Below are 13,011 nucleotides of genomic sequence, written 5' to 3'. Positions count from 1 at the left end.
TAAGTAATTTGTTTTAGTTTTAGGTTTTATTTTTATTTTATGTAAGTTTTTTAAGCGTAGGATAGTTTTTTTGCCTAATGCCTAACGTTTCTGTCGCTCGCGATCGCAATCAAATGACAGTTTTTGTATGCGGAATCTGTCATTTGATTGCGATCGTTAGCATCAGAAACGTTAGGCAATACGGTCTCGGTCTACGTTAAGTTGTCACTCTCACCGTTCAGACGTTACGAACGCGTTAAAGCCTTGTGCTTTAGCACTGGTTGTAAAAGCAAAAGAAATGTTTAGGCTTTGTCCAGCAGAGGCTAAAGGTCTCAGCCCACTACATCGTATCTACCATGACCGTAATAGGAACGTGTCAGGCAAAAATATATTCTTTGTATTGAAAAGTATGAGACTATGCCCGCAAGCACGTCTCTTCATTTTTTCTACTTTATTTTTATTTTTATTCATTCTTCTCATTTTGTCACGAATAAAGGCTGACCAGAATTATAAAAAACCTAGCCATATTGCGGAAAACAAATAAACTAATTTCTTGCACTGGTAACACTAAATTCAAATGTCATCTGTCAAGTATTATTTTGAGTTTTTGTGTTTTTGTGCGTTAAAATGCCTTAGATCATTCATAGCCTTGGAAAGAAAATAATTCACCATGTATTAAAAGTCTGAGGGGTTAGAAAATATGCCTTTAAACAATATCACCGACTCCGTTGTCAATATGACTGGTAGGTATCGTATAGTAAGTGTAAAAAAATGTTGCAATATAAAACGTAGAAGTGCTGCCCTCGCGTCAGGTTTTTTATATTCCTGGTCAGCCTTTAAATGCTTTCTTTCTTCCTTTCTTTAGCAAACCTTCGCCGTCGCGTGGCACATACCATGTAACGCGCATACATTTTTATATTCCGTGCATAACACCTTCCTATTAAGGTCATGGTATAAAACGGTGTAGTGGGTAGAGACCTTGAGACAGCAAGCCCATTTATCTGTTATTTCTCTGGCTATTTTAGGTACTAAAAGAATAGTGCTAATAGCTGGAATAACAGTTAAACGATACCTAAAAGACCCTAAAAGAAGGCCCTAAAAATTGGTAGAGTTATTCCGGTATATTCGGTTCAGCCATTTTTGAGATATTAAACTTTGAAATGACAATAGCTTTTAACTTATCTAAGTTGGTTAGGTTATATCTTTAAATTATTTTCATGCTAATTTCTACCATCTTCACAATGTATTAGATACACAAAAAAAACTTATCCATTATCGTGTCTTGGCTTCTTCTTCTTCCGGCGCCCTCTCCTATCGGAGGTCGGCGATCATTAGGGCTATCGTTACCTTAGAGACTGCCGCTCGAAAGAGGGATCTGGTACTCATTCCTAACCAGTCTCTAAGATTTCTTAACCAGGAGGTTCGTCTACTACCAGGTGGTCTGCGGCCTTGAATCTTCCCCTGGATAATAAGCTGAAGCAGACTATACTCGTTGTTACGCATTATATGCCCCAAATACAATAGCTACCTCAGTTTTATATATAGTACGTAGTACGTGTCTTGGCTTAAAACGTGCCGACTCCAGTGAAATGTTATTCTGTTAATTAGAAAGCTACTTCGGCTTTGTCCTCAACTCGTTATAGAAAGGGTAAGTTTCGTTAATTAGTAACGTCGCGTTAATTTGGTTTATGTGTCGTAAAACTTTTCATTGTACGCTGCAAAACTCAATTAAGTAAGTTGTTTAGTAAGTTTACGGTAAAAATCAAATACTTACATGTTTAACTTACCTCTGTTTAATTGGATTTGCGGCAAACTTGTACTCGCGGAAAATGTAAAGAACAAATCTTTTCAACAATGATTAAAGTTGCAAAACTCTTATAAAACGTGTCTCTACCTTCTTGAACATTCTAGAACATTCATAAGAAGGAACGTTACTCAACATATGTCTACTATGTATGTAAAAAAACAATCATTTTTTTAAAGTTTATTGTATGAAACTCTTAAATATACACAGACAAACACACACTTATGAAATTAATTGGTTATTTTAATAAATTATTAACAATAAATGTCAACCCTTGTTTATTATTTAATACCTGATTTATTATAATTAAATAATCTAGTCAAATAAGAGATTAAAAAGTAAATACACATTCACGAACTAAGTATTTTTTTAATTGGCAGTATGCCAACAAAATACAATCTCTTTGCTGGCCTTGGCCGGCAATGTTGCATGAAATTCCATTACTATCCTCTAATTTGAAATTAGAACGAATCTTCAATAAGTGCTATACAATGACCTACTTGGCGTTCTATGATCACGAAGATAAGGACATTTCCTTGGATGTTTGAGAAAAATGTATTTACAGTCGGCAGTTGGCAGTTATGTTGCAGTCCGTCTGTACTTGCCCTTACAGTAAGCGTCTTATACTTCGTTTTTTTTAGCATTAGAAAGAAGGTAAGCGATATTGACGTGTCTTTTTATTGAAAAACACTTTTGAAAAGAAGTCACAGCAAATATATAACAATTAGCAAGGACATATATGATCAGTTACATGATTTTGGTATCATAAAAATAATTACGGTTTTTTAAAAAAAAAACGTTTTTCAATAAAAAGACTCGTCAAGATTGTTTACCCTTTTTCTAATGCTGAACAAACGAATTATAATGATTTGGATTGTCAGGCAATGCGATGCAACTATGGTATCTGCTTTGAAAAAGTACCACAGTTGGTCAAGGCATTATCCATCGACCAAGGCATTGTAAACAAAATTGCACAATAATGTATCATATAGGTAAATTGGCTTTTACTGCTTAATCTTTTCTTAAAGCTATTTAGAAAATACATTGGACGACAAAGCGCCTTACGCCCACTAGTGTCAGCGGTGCTGGGTCTAAAGATTATTTTATTAAGTATAGTTATGTACAACCATCCATTCCAGCCTATAACTCGTTTTTTTATTTCCGATAACCGGTATTTAAAAAAAAATCTTTATTCATTTCATACAGAAATAACTTCACAGTGTTGTTAAAGGTCAAAATGTAAAATACAAGACTAAAAAAAAACTCCGTTTTATAACGTAGGTACTTTTACTAAATAAGTGTGAACAAATTATGTCCGCCGTTTTGATGTAAGAAACATGCAGTCTATACATAGATGTGGATAGCAGTACCTATATGAATTTGGGTAGTACGTTAGCACTGCTTGTTTCTGCTAATGAATCATTTACTAGGCTGCAATATTACAAATATATGTAGTGAAAATATGCATTATTACAAGATTTAAGAAAAAAGAAACAGCTAAATATACAATTACATGTAATTCGGTCTCTACTTATTATCTATACATTTATAATAACTATTGACACGTTTACGTACATGACAGTTAAAAAACAGTTAAAAAATCTTACGAGTATATTTATCACCATTTTCGTTTCGTATACTGATATATATATATATATATTTAAATAGGTACTGACACAATAGGTATAGGTATTTACGTAGCAATATCTCTTATTACTTTATCACCGAGAAAATATAACAAAAATATATTCAAAGCCTCGAAAATCAGGTCCGAATTATAAATATGTAACATGTGTAGATTTATTTCTGTTTGCGTTGCGTTTAACACACCAGTAACAATCAACTCTTTTTGAATCACACTCACTACAATAACCTATTTTCGTGGCCAGTAACTTTGTTAGAGACGGAGCTAAGCGTTCGCCTGGAAGAGATCGCTCTGAAGCCATAAGGCCGCCTTTTGCTTACCTTGGTAAATCTCCATATACCCCTGTGTGCAATAAAGAGATTTTATATTGTATTGAATGGTGTTCGTAAAATACCTAAAAATAACATGTCCCAAAACTAACTGTGTATATACAACGTGCAAAGCAAACTAATTATGTACCTAGCAACACTAGCAACTAAGCGCTAGTTGCTTTTCTATCGTATACCATTAGATTCGGCCGTCAAATTACATTCCAGGATTTTACCTATTTCCAAAAAGCATTTTTTATAACAGTAATGTACATGTGCGTATCTAGACTACATTTCAATAGAATCTGAAAATTTTCTAGACATTCAAGACACCCTAACGTGGGCGCACTTAATTATGTCTGTCCCTGTTGATGTGATTATAGTCTAAAAGGAATCCAAAAAGAAAAATAGTCACATCACCAAGACCTAAGCAACCCGGTGTTCATATTAGTTGGCTGGAAGTGTCTACAGGATTGTCAGATTCTACTGAAATGGAGTTTATAAGGTATACTCGTACTTTTAAAACTCATAAATTTTATACCTAGGTAAGTACATTATATATGTAAGTACTCTATTTATTGTGCAAAAAAAATATGTATGATTCGTAAGAAAATACATGAAACAATAATAATTTAAACATATATGTATTCGTATATGAGCTTTCCGTAAAAAAATCACACTGATGGTGAAAACCGTATCGTAATTAGTTTCTTGAAAAGTTAATGGATATACAGAGAGAAAGACGCGAAAAGCGACTATGTTTTATATTATGTTGAGACAGAGATTACGTTTTGATCGATTATTACTCATTTACTTGTAAAGCCAAGACACTTGACCTTTTAAATTGCCTACAAGTGTACGGCCACGGACTCTAATTCATGAGGCACCATGAAACCTTTTCAAAGGAATAGTATTTTATGGAACTGTATCGTAATAGAGGTCTTTAAAACTCGAGTGTGGGTTTATGAAACGAGGCGTAGCCGAGTTTCATAATAGGGCCACATGAATGTTTTAAGGCCTAATTACGTACAGTTGCATACAATATTTTATCTATATCCATATATTAAATCCTCTATCATGTGTTCAAGGACCATTGAGAATGACCTGCATTTACGAGGACTAGGTAGGTGTCTGCCCCACGAGCTGCGCCCGGTGCGCGCGCGACAACCTGCTGCTGCACGTGGTCGCGGCGCCAACCCCGTTCAGTAATGATGTATGAAATCTCATTACGATACAGATTTCTAAAAAGTCATTACGGTTTTTACTGTGAAATAGTTCCTTGGTGGATCATGAATTAAAGTCTTTGACCGGACGGGTCATTATGATTATCGGCTTAGCGTATAGGCTTCTGTAATCAATACACGTACTAATTACTTACTAAACTAAGTACGAACTTGTCAATGTAGGGATTATCTGGCAAACCAGCGCAGCGTTGCTATAAGTATCTTAGTTGCCAATCTGTATCCTGTGATACAAACTGAGGTTATTAACATCCAATAACCATCCTCTAATAGCCGGACAGTTGATTGCAATGGAGGCGGCGATAATTTGAAATGGAGCCAATTTTCATCTAAATGCAAATAGTTAAGCTGACCCTTCTTTGTTTATTAACCGATAGAACCTGACACAGTAATTTAATTACTAGGCACTTTTGCTTACGTTACTCCTGGTAATGCCTTGGATTTGTGCGCGAATGCGTTTAGTGTTTAATTTTGGTCATACTAGGGCAAACCTTGCCTTTTTGGTGATACTATCTACTATTATTTTACACAGATATCACTATTAGGAAATTCAAGCAATTAAGGAAATCGCCCTTATTGCCAACCCGATTGCAAGCATCAGAAATAACAGCTGCCGTCGATTTTATATTTTTCACACCTCTCCTTCAGAAAAGTAAATTTTCTTCCCTGAGAGGGAGCAAAGTGCTTCTTTTCTGTTCAAGGCTTTTCAGGGGTGTTTTATTGCAAATGCCATTTTTTGAAGTTGATAATTGTAAAACCACGCCATTTTCTATGCTGGTTGTTCTATAATAATATTTAGTTTTTTTTTCGAATTTCTTCATGATTGGTGTGAAAAGTTGTATGAGCCACTTGGGAGCAAAATTATTTTCATCTTGGGACACTTGAATCCCTTATTACGCTCGCTACGCTCAGGATTCTATTGCAGAATCCTTCACTACATTCTGGATTCAATGTACGCCCTCGCCGTAAATACACCATTTTGCTCCCTTGTGACACAAATAACTATTGTATTTCCTCATAGTGCTATCTGTGTAAGATCCACTTAGTACGCAATAAAGTACCGACAAGCCAAGGTTTGCCCTAATAGATTTGTTTAAGAGGAAACAGGAGAAGGGTAGCCTTCTGCATTTAAGCCTTTTCCAGGCCCCGCGAATTTAGATAAGCATACCAAAAAAATATTCATAATAGTTTTATACTTATAGTTAGGTAAAGACCTATGAGGAATTAATTTAAAAATGATTGTGCAAGGTCCGCCCGGATTGCTACCACCATTTTGCTCGCTAATCCTGCCGTGAAGCAGCAGTGCTTGCACTGGTGTGTTTCGGCGTGGAGAGTAAGACAGCCGGTGAAATTACTGGCACTTGAGGTATCCCATCTTAGGCCTCTAGGTTGGCAACGCATCTGCAATCCCCTCTGGTGTTGCAGGTGTCTATGGGCGGTAGTGATCTCTTACCACCAGGAGACCCACTTGCTCGTTTGCCATCCAGTCGAAAAAAAAAGATTAATATTTTTAACGATATCAATTGATTTTGTACCATAATATTGTAAATTTAGTAAGGTCGAATATTTGTGTTCAAACTTATACATTTATGTGGTCTCTATATGCACTGTGTTAAGGAGCAGCAAGTGACGGTCGTCGGCAAAGCACAAGCGATTTTTATGATAGTAAGAGTATCTATTCGTAGACTGCTCAGTACGAGTAGTTAATGCTTTTCATCTCTCCTATTCCGAAAGTTTAATAGCCGGGTGGAAATTTGCGTTTTCATCTCTAGGGTGGAAAGTTTTTTTTTTTAAATTTTCGATCAGCCACAGAGTCGAAGATAATTGAGTTACGTCAATGACACTTTTTAGGGTTCCGGAGCCAAAATGGCAAAAACGGAACCCTTATAGTTTAGCCATGTCTGTCTGTCTGTCCGTCCGTCCGCCGGCGGGTGGAAAATTTGAAAAAATTCAGGGTAGCAAGTATATCAAACTTTCAAGGAAAACTATAACGGCTAAGTTTGCTTGAGAATTATTAGTAGTTTAAGAGTAAATAGCAGCCTAAGGTATAAAATATACCTAAACTTGGAAGATTCCGTATAAAATACGAAATGATTAGAAAAATATTAACTTTTTTTTCGTAACGGCTACGGAATCCTATTTTGGGCGTGTCCGACACGCTCATGGCCGATTTTTTTTTCACGTTTCGGCATGGCCATCTAGATGCACGTCGTGACCAAGCAGCTTATATACAACAATGGAGGTTGAACCCGAAAATCCGTTTGAAACAAGAATTTTGTTCTTTATTACGTCACGAACATATTCCATCTCTTTCTTTAGTTAGGTTAAGAAAGAGATGGAAGTCATTCGTGAAATGTGAAAGAAAGAAATGGAATATATAAATAAGTAATAAAGGTCAAACTTCTTCGTTCAGCGTTCAACCACCAATTTTGTAGGTACCTATATAAGCTCTATGGTTGTGACCAACTCCATTTTTTTTTATTGTCGGCCGTGGCTAGTGGCCAGGTCGAAAAGGTACCATTGGAGGTTGGATATAAGTAAATTCAATTTACTGAATACTGAAATTCAATTTATTATTATTCTATTTTTTTTTACTATTTTACTTTCCTGACAGTCGAAATTAAAAGTACCTAGTGTCTAACTCGGGTGAAATTACCCATTTCCCCTCAAATTAAAAAATGTAAAATTTATTTTCGAACATCGCACTCCTGAAGATTACGAATAAATTTAATACCAATCGAAAGTATGAATACTACAACTGTACCTTTTATGACTTGTTAAAACTTGAGTGTTAATACTGAGGAGTGACGTAATTAGCTACTCAACTGACTACATGCAGTACTTATATATTTCAAAGCTATTAAAGTTTATATCCCGCAGCATGGTATACAATTAAATTACTCTAACGGCTACCTAGCTCAAAATGGTAGTTGCTGAAACTCACTTTCTGAAAGTGTCAAACTCAATCATGAAAAGTTTCGCATTTTAATGCAAAACGAACCACCACAATGACTGGTAGATTCCCCAAAGTAATATTTCTAGAATTTATGTTCCATTCAGCCTTGAATTTTAAACGCATATTATCGTACAAGTTTATGTACTCAGGCAAAATATAAACGGAAGAGAAAGGACATTGAGGATGGGTTCGTTGCCAATAAAGTTGGATATATGTGTGATATTGCGGGAAACATCGTCTATGTTTATATCCAGAGGCTTGCCGATTTTAGACTAGTAAGAGCTGGATCTAAATAGCTAGAAAAAACAGGTTCCATCTTCGTCCTTTCCGTGCCGTGCCCTATTTTAGAATAGACCGGACCCATCTCTTTTCAAGTAAAAATTCAGAAGTTCGATAGTGTCAAACTTAACATTTTACAAATGTCGAAGATTCGAAATACGGAAATTTCGAGCTATTTCCAGATCTCGAGATTGGGTCAATCAAAAATTTTACCGACACTTTTGGCGTCTCCTGCGTTACCAAAATTGTCTCTAGCGTTACCAAAAAATCGTACTTCCAACAAGATATTTCACGGTTTAATAGCTTAAACTTACGCAGGATGGCATGTATTCATGTACACCATCTATTAAATTACGGAAAAAACATGTTTAATCACAAAAATCTGCAATTGTTTGAAAAATGTCGCGGACAGATTAGTGTCGGTAATAGTAAATTGTGTCTTAAGGGCGGTAAATAAGGAATTACGAACGAGAGTCTATTAGCTTTAATGAGTCGATGTTCGTAATTCTAGTACCGCCCGTGTGACATACAATGTTTTTCATCACATTTGCAAGTAAAATTTTATATTTGTAAAAGAAAAAATATAATTCTTCCAAATATTGGCGATACCTTAGGCTGTGCTCTTGGCAGCGTCGCCCTCAACCTCCCCCTCCCTCGGCATGCGCCGCAACGTGCGTGTGCATGTGGTCCATGTAGTCCTGCAGCAAGAGCGCGCGCACGGGCACGCGGCACGGCGCGGCGCCATCAGTACGGGCACTGACTCATTTACCGACCTTGGGCTTCATGGCAAGAAAATGTGTACGCGCAATGACTCATTTACCGACCACGGGTTTCATGACAAGCACATTAAGGTCGAGGGTTTTATTTGGGGGGTTGCAACTAAGGTAGCCTGCATGTTACGACACTGTTTACGAGCAAGTGTGATGAAAAAAATTTGATTGGCCCGATTACAAATACCTCTAGATAAAGCCGTGTCGTCGATGTAACCAATAATAGTCGTTTTACCTTCTTCGGTAAAAGAAAAGTAGGAGGGGGGCCCAAAGCGAGCATAGTGCTCAAAGTGAGCACTGGCGCTCACCTTGAAAATATAAGGCCAATGGCGGCGTGACTGCGTGGCGATATGCGCCTCGCCCCGCTCCACCTGCCGCAGTCGCCAACCGCCGCCTGTTAGCGACCGTGCGCGTGTAGTGTCAAAAATTACGATTTGATCAGTCCAGATATGAAAAATACGAGGTATGTATCGAGTGTTTTGCGGATTTGTGAGGACGTTGTTGAAAATCGTTAATTGTAATATGTATTGACAGTTATTTGGCTTTGTTTTGGTAAAATGTTCTTGAATGTGCGCGAAATATTTGAAGTTTAAGTTCGAGTACAATGTGGATTTGGTCGAAAAGGCAAAGCGGGCAGGGCAAAGTGAGCATGTGCCCACATACCGTTAGGCATATTTAAGCGATTTATTTGTTTTTGTGTTATTTAAACGCTTAGCTTGCTTGTTTTCATTGCTTAATTGTTTTAGATGGTCAATAATTACAAAAGAAAAACTGAACAAGGTGCTTGGGATGAAGAGTCAATGTCAAAAGCAATGGCGGAAAGCAATGTTTTGTAAGAAGTACCATATTTTGTTAAATTTGTTATGTTTTGACTCTGATTAAAGTCTACATCAAATCACTGGAGTTTTATTGATGTGATCGACGTAGTTTTTATCCTTATCTCCAAATAAATATTTAATAGTTATTGCATGAATGAAGGGTGCTCATTTTGCCCCCTTTGTGCTCGCTTTGCCCAAAAGCGGTGCTCGCTTTAGGCTTTGCCTCGGGCAAAGCGAGCAAAAGTAAAGTTTTCGTAATTTGTTATTTTTATTAGTTTTTCTAAACTTTGCAGAAAAATGAAGTATGTATAATTAAACTACGATAAATTCAGCTTTAAATAGCATTTAAAGTTAAGTGATACTGATATTTTATTCATACTTTTTTCTCAGTTCCTCTAAAGGTGCTCACTTTGGGCCCCCCTCCCCTACTAACAAAGTTGTCGATCGTACAAAACTTTGATCCTATTTATCTTCCGCGATGAAGTATCTTAAAGTTGGATGATTTGTGTAACGCGAGCTTTCCACACGTGTAAAATGGATACAGAGACAAAGCGTGGCGTTACAATCACGCTATAGTAGCTAGACTACAACCACAGTGTATAGTCGACCAAGTACAGACCTAGTTAATAATGTTTCGTCGCATTTCTCTCTCAATTAGTTTCAGTACCTAAACTCCAGTAAGCTCGGTGAGAAAGCAAGATAAAGACGAACTTTTCCGACAAAATACGATGGCAGAACATTATTCACTACATCTGTTATCCTTTTCAACTGGCTTGAAAATAAAAAAAAAAAACGCAATAATGTATTTTAAAGGAAAACTATTACAGCTTATGAGCTTAGTACAGTACGATTACTTGGAGTTAACACTTGACAGATGGGCGTGCCTTCAGTCAATTTTCAACTTTGACGTCATACAAATAAAGCCTTTTTTAGTATACCGCTACCCACGTTTACAGATTATGTAAAAACTATTTTATTTGTATGACCTCAAAGTTGAAAACTGACCATCTGTCAAGTAATCGTACTGTACTTACTCGTATCTCGCCAAGTCGAGCAAAACAAAAACAAAGACACGACCGTACCATACTTTTCTCGAAGCCATTCAGGCTATTTAGGCTTTACAGGTTATATTATAATATTGAAAATTTGCCATATAGGTACGAGTATTAGTACAGCACCCTACACTGCGTGTGACCTGACACACACTTTTCCGGCTCAGCGAGCGAAGCGTCGCTCGAGTGAATACGGTATTTGACTATTTTGTATATGTTTTATAAATGTAAACTACACAATGCCTGTTATCGAATAGAAAATCAGTTTTTAAGCTATCTTTACAAATAACAAAGTTATAAAGGTTTGAAATTCAAGATTAGACAGAGAAAGACATACTGGCATGTGACGTCACACGCCAGTACCGCCATACTTGCTGCATAGAGAAAAGCGTTTGAGAAAGAGACAGGTATATAGATTTTTCAAAAATCACTATAAATCCAATTTTCAATCGATTTAAATTTTCACTTCGCTAAACACTATCTGTATATCTATATTTTCATAATAATATTAAGATATGGCAAAATCAGGAGTTGTCAAATACCGTATTGTTGCTGTTGTTGTAATTATTGTATGTGTTGGTGTTCCATAAAGAGCAATCGTATTGTATTGCTTTTACTGGTAACATCCTTGGATACCTCTTAGGATTAACCTCTTAGAATCGCCTGATTGAATGTGTCACAGACAAAATAACTTTTTGAGCAGGTTGTAATATAACCATATTGTATGAAACCTTTGTATCTGTGTGGTTTACCTACTCTTGTGCTAAGCTAAAGAATTTGGCGTTTATCCAAAAGAAATTCACATAATAATAAGATAATAAGTTATCATCGCTTGTTACGACTTACGACTTTATAATAAACTGTGGGATTATCGAATATCCACGTTTTATTTGGAATATAAAAACTTTTTTACAGGTTTGTTTTGATTTCCGGGTGATATTTTCAGTTAAGCGTAGTAATGGCCAGGATTCGTGATTTTAGTACAAATAAACCAAGATAATATAGAAGAACTAAGGAATTTTCCACATCAGAGCCGATTCTCTAATAAAGGAAGTACACAATAAGTAAACTTGTTGATTTTAATTTTTTGTCTTAGCCGAGTAGCAAACACCCAACCAATTAACACGTTGGTGTCCTAATAAATTTCAATTAATCCGTCAATTACATAGATTATTAGAAAACATTGGACACGTATTCTTTCTCTAGTCAATTAAAGAAAATTGATGGTGATAAGAGTAGATAGCCAGTTAAGAGAAGTCTCTTCGTTCCATTCTCCATACAAACGTAGTCCCGGTTTCATTTGAAAACTTGGCAACCGAAATAGATGAAATTTTGTAAGTACGGATAAGACGTAATTATCTATGCCTGTGGTTTTTCAGATTTTCATATAAATGTGTAATATCAGAATTACATGAGCTCAAATGTCGACAAAAAAAAGATGTCAACTTTGCATGAGAATTACAGACTAATAAAGCATTTTTACAAAAATCGAAAAAACCACAGGCATAGAAAATATAATGAATATCTTGATTGTAAAATATCATTGATTTCTGTGCTATACTTTTCGTATAGAGGACAACGAAACCCAAAATTAACCGCCCAAATCTTGAAAAGCCTACAGCTATCTCGATATAAATTACCGCGGCTTTGCTCAGGGACTATCAATGCTAGAAAGCTGTTATTTTGCACGGATATATATGTAAACTATGCCAACAAAATGGTACAATAAAAAAATCTAAAAAATATATTTTTTGTACCTCCCATAGACGTAAAGTGGGGTGATGTTTTTTTCTCATCCAACCCTATAGTGTAGGATATCGTTGGACTTTAAAGTGCAAATTTTCATGAAAGTGAGCGTCCCCCCCCCTCTAAAATCTAAACCGGTCGGTGGAAATAATTGAAAAAAATCAGGATGGTAGTAAGTATATCAAATTTTCAAGAAAAACTATAACGGCTAAGTTTGCTTGATAATTATTAGTAGTTTAAGAGTAAATAGCAGCCTAACCTAAGGAATAAAATATTCCCAAGCTTGGATGATTCCGTATTAAATACGAAATCCTTAGAAAAATATAACTTTATTTTTTCGTAATGGCTACGGAACCCTATTTTGGACGTGTTCGACACGTTCTTGGTCGGTTTTTTCAGAACAAAACGAGACT

The sequence above is a fragment of the Choristoneura fumiferana genome, chromosome 15, assembly GCF_025370935.1.
Source record: "Choristoneura fumiferana chromosome 15, NRCan_CFum_1, whole genome shotgun sequence".
NCBI classification, from domain to species: domain Eukaryota; kingdom Metazoa; phylum Arthropoda; class Insecta; order Lepidoptera; family Tortricidae; genus Choristoneura; species Choristoneura fumiferana.
Note: the sequence above shows the minus strand (reverse complement) of the source record.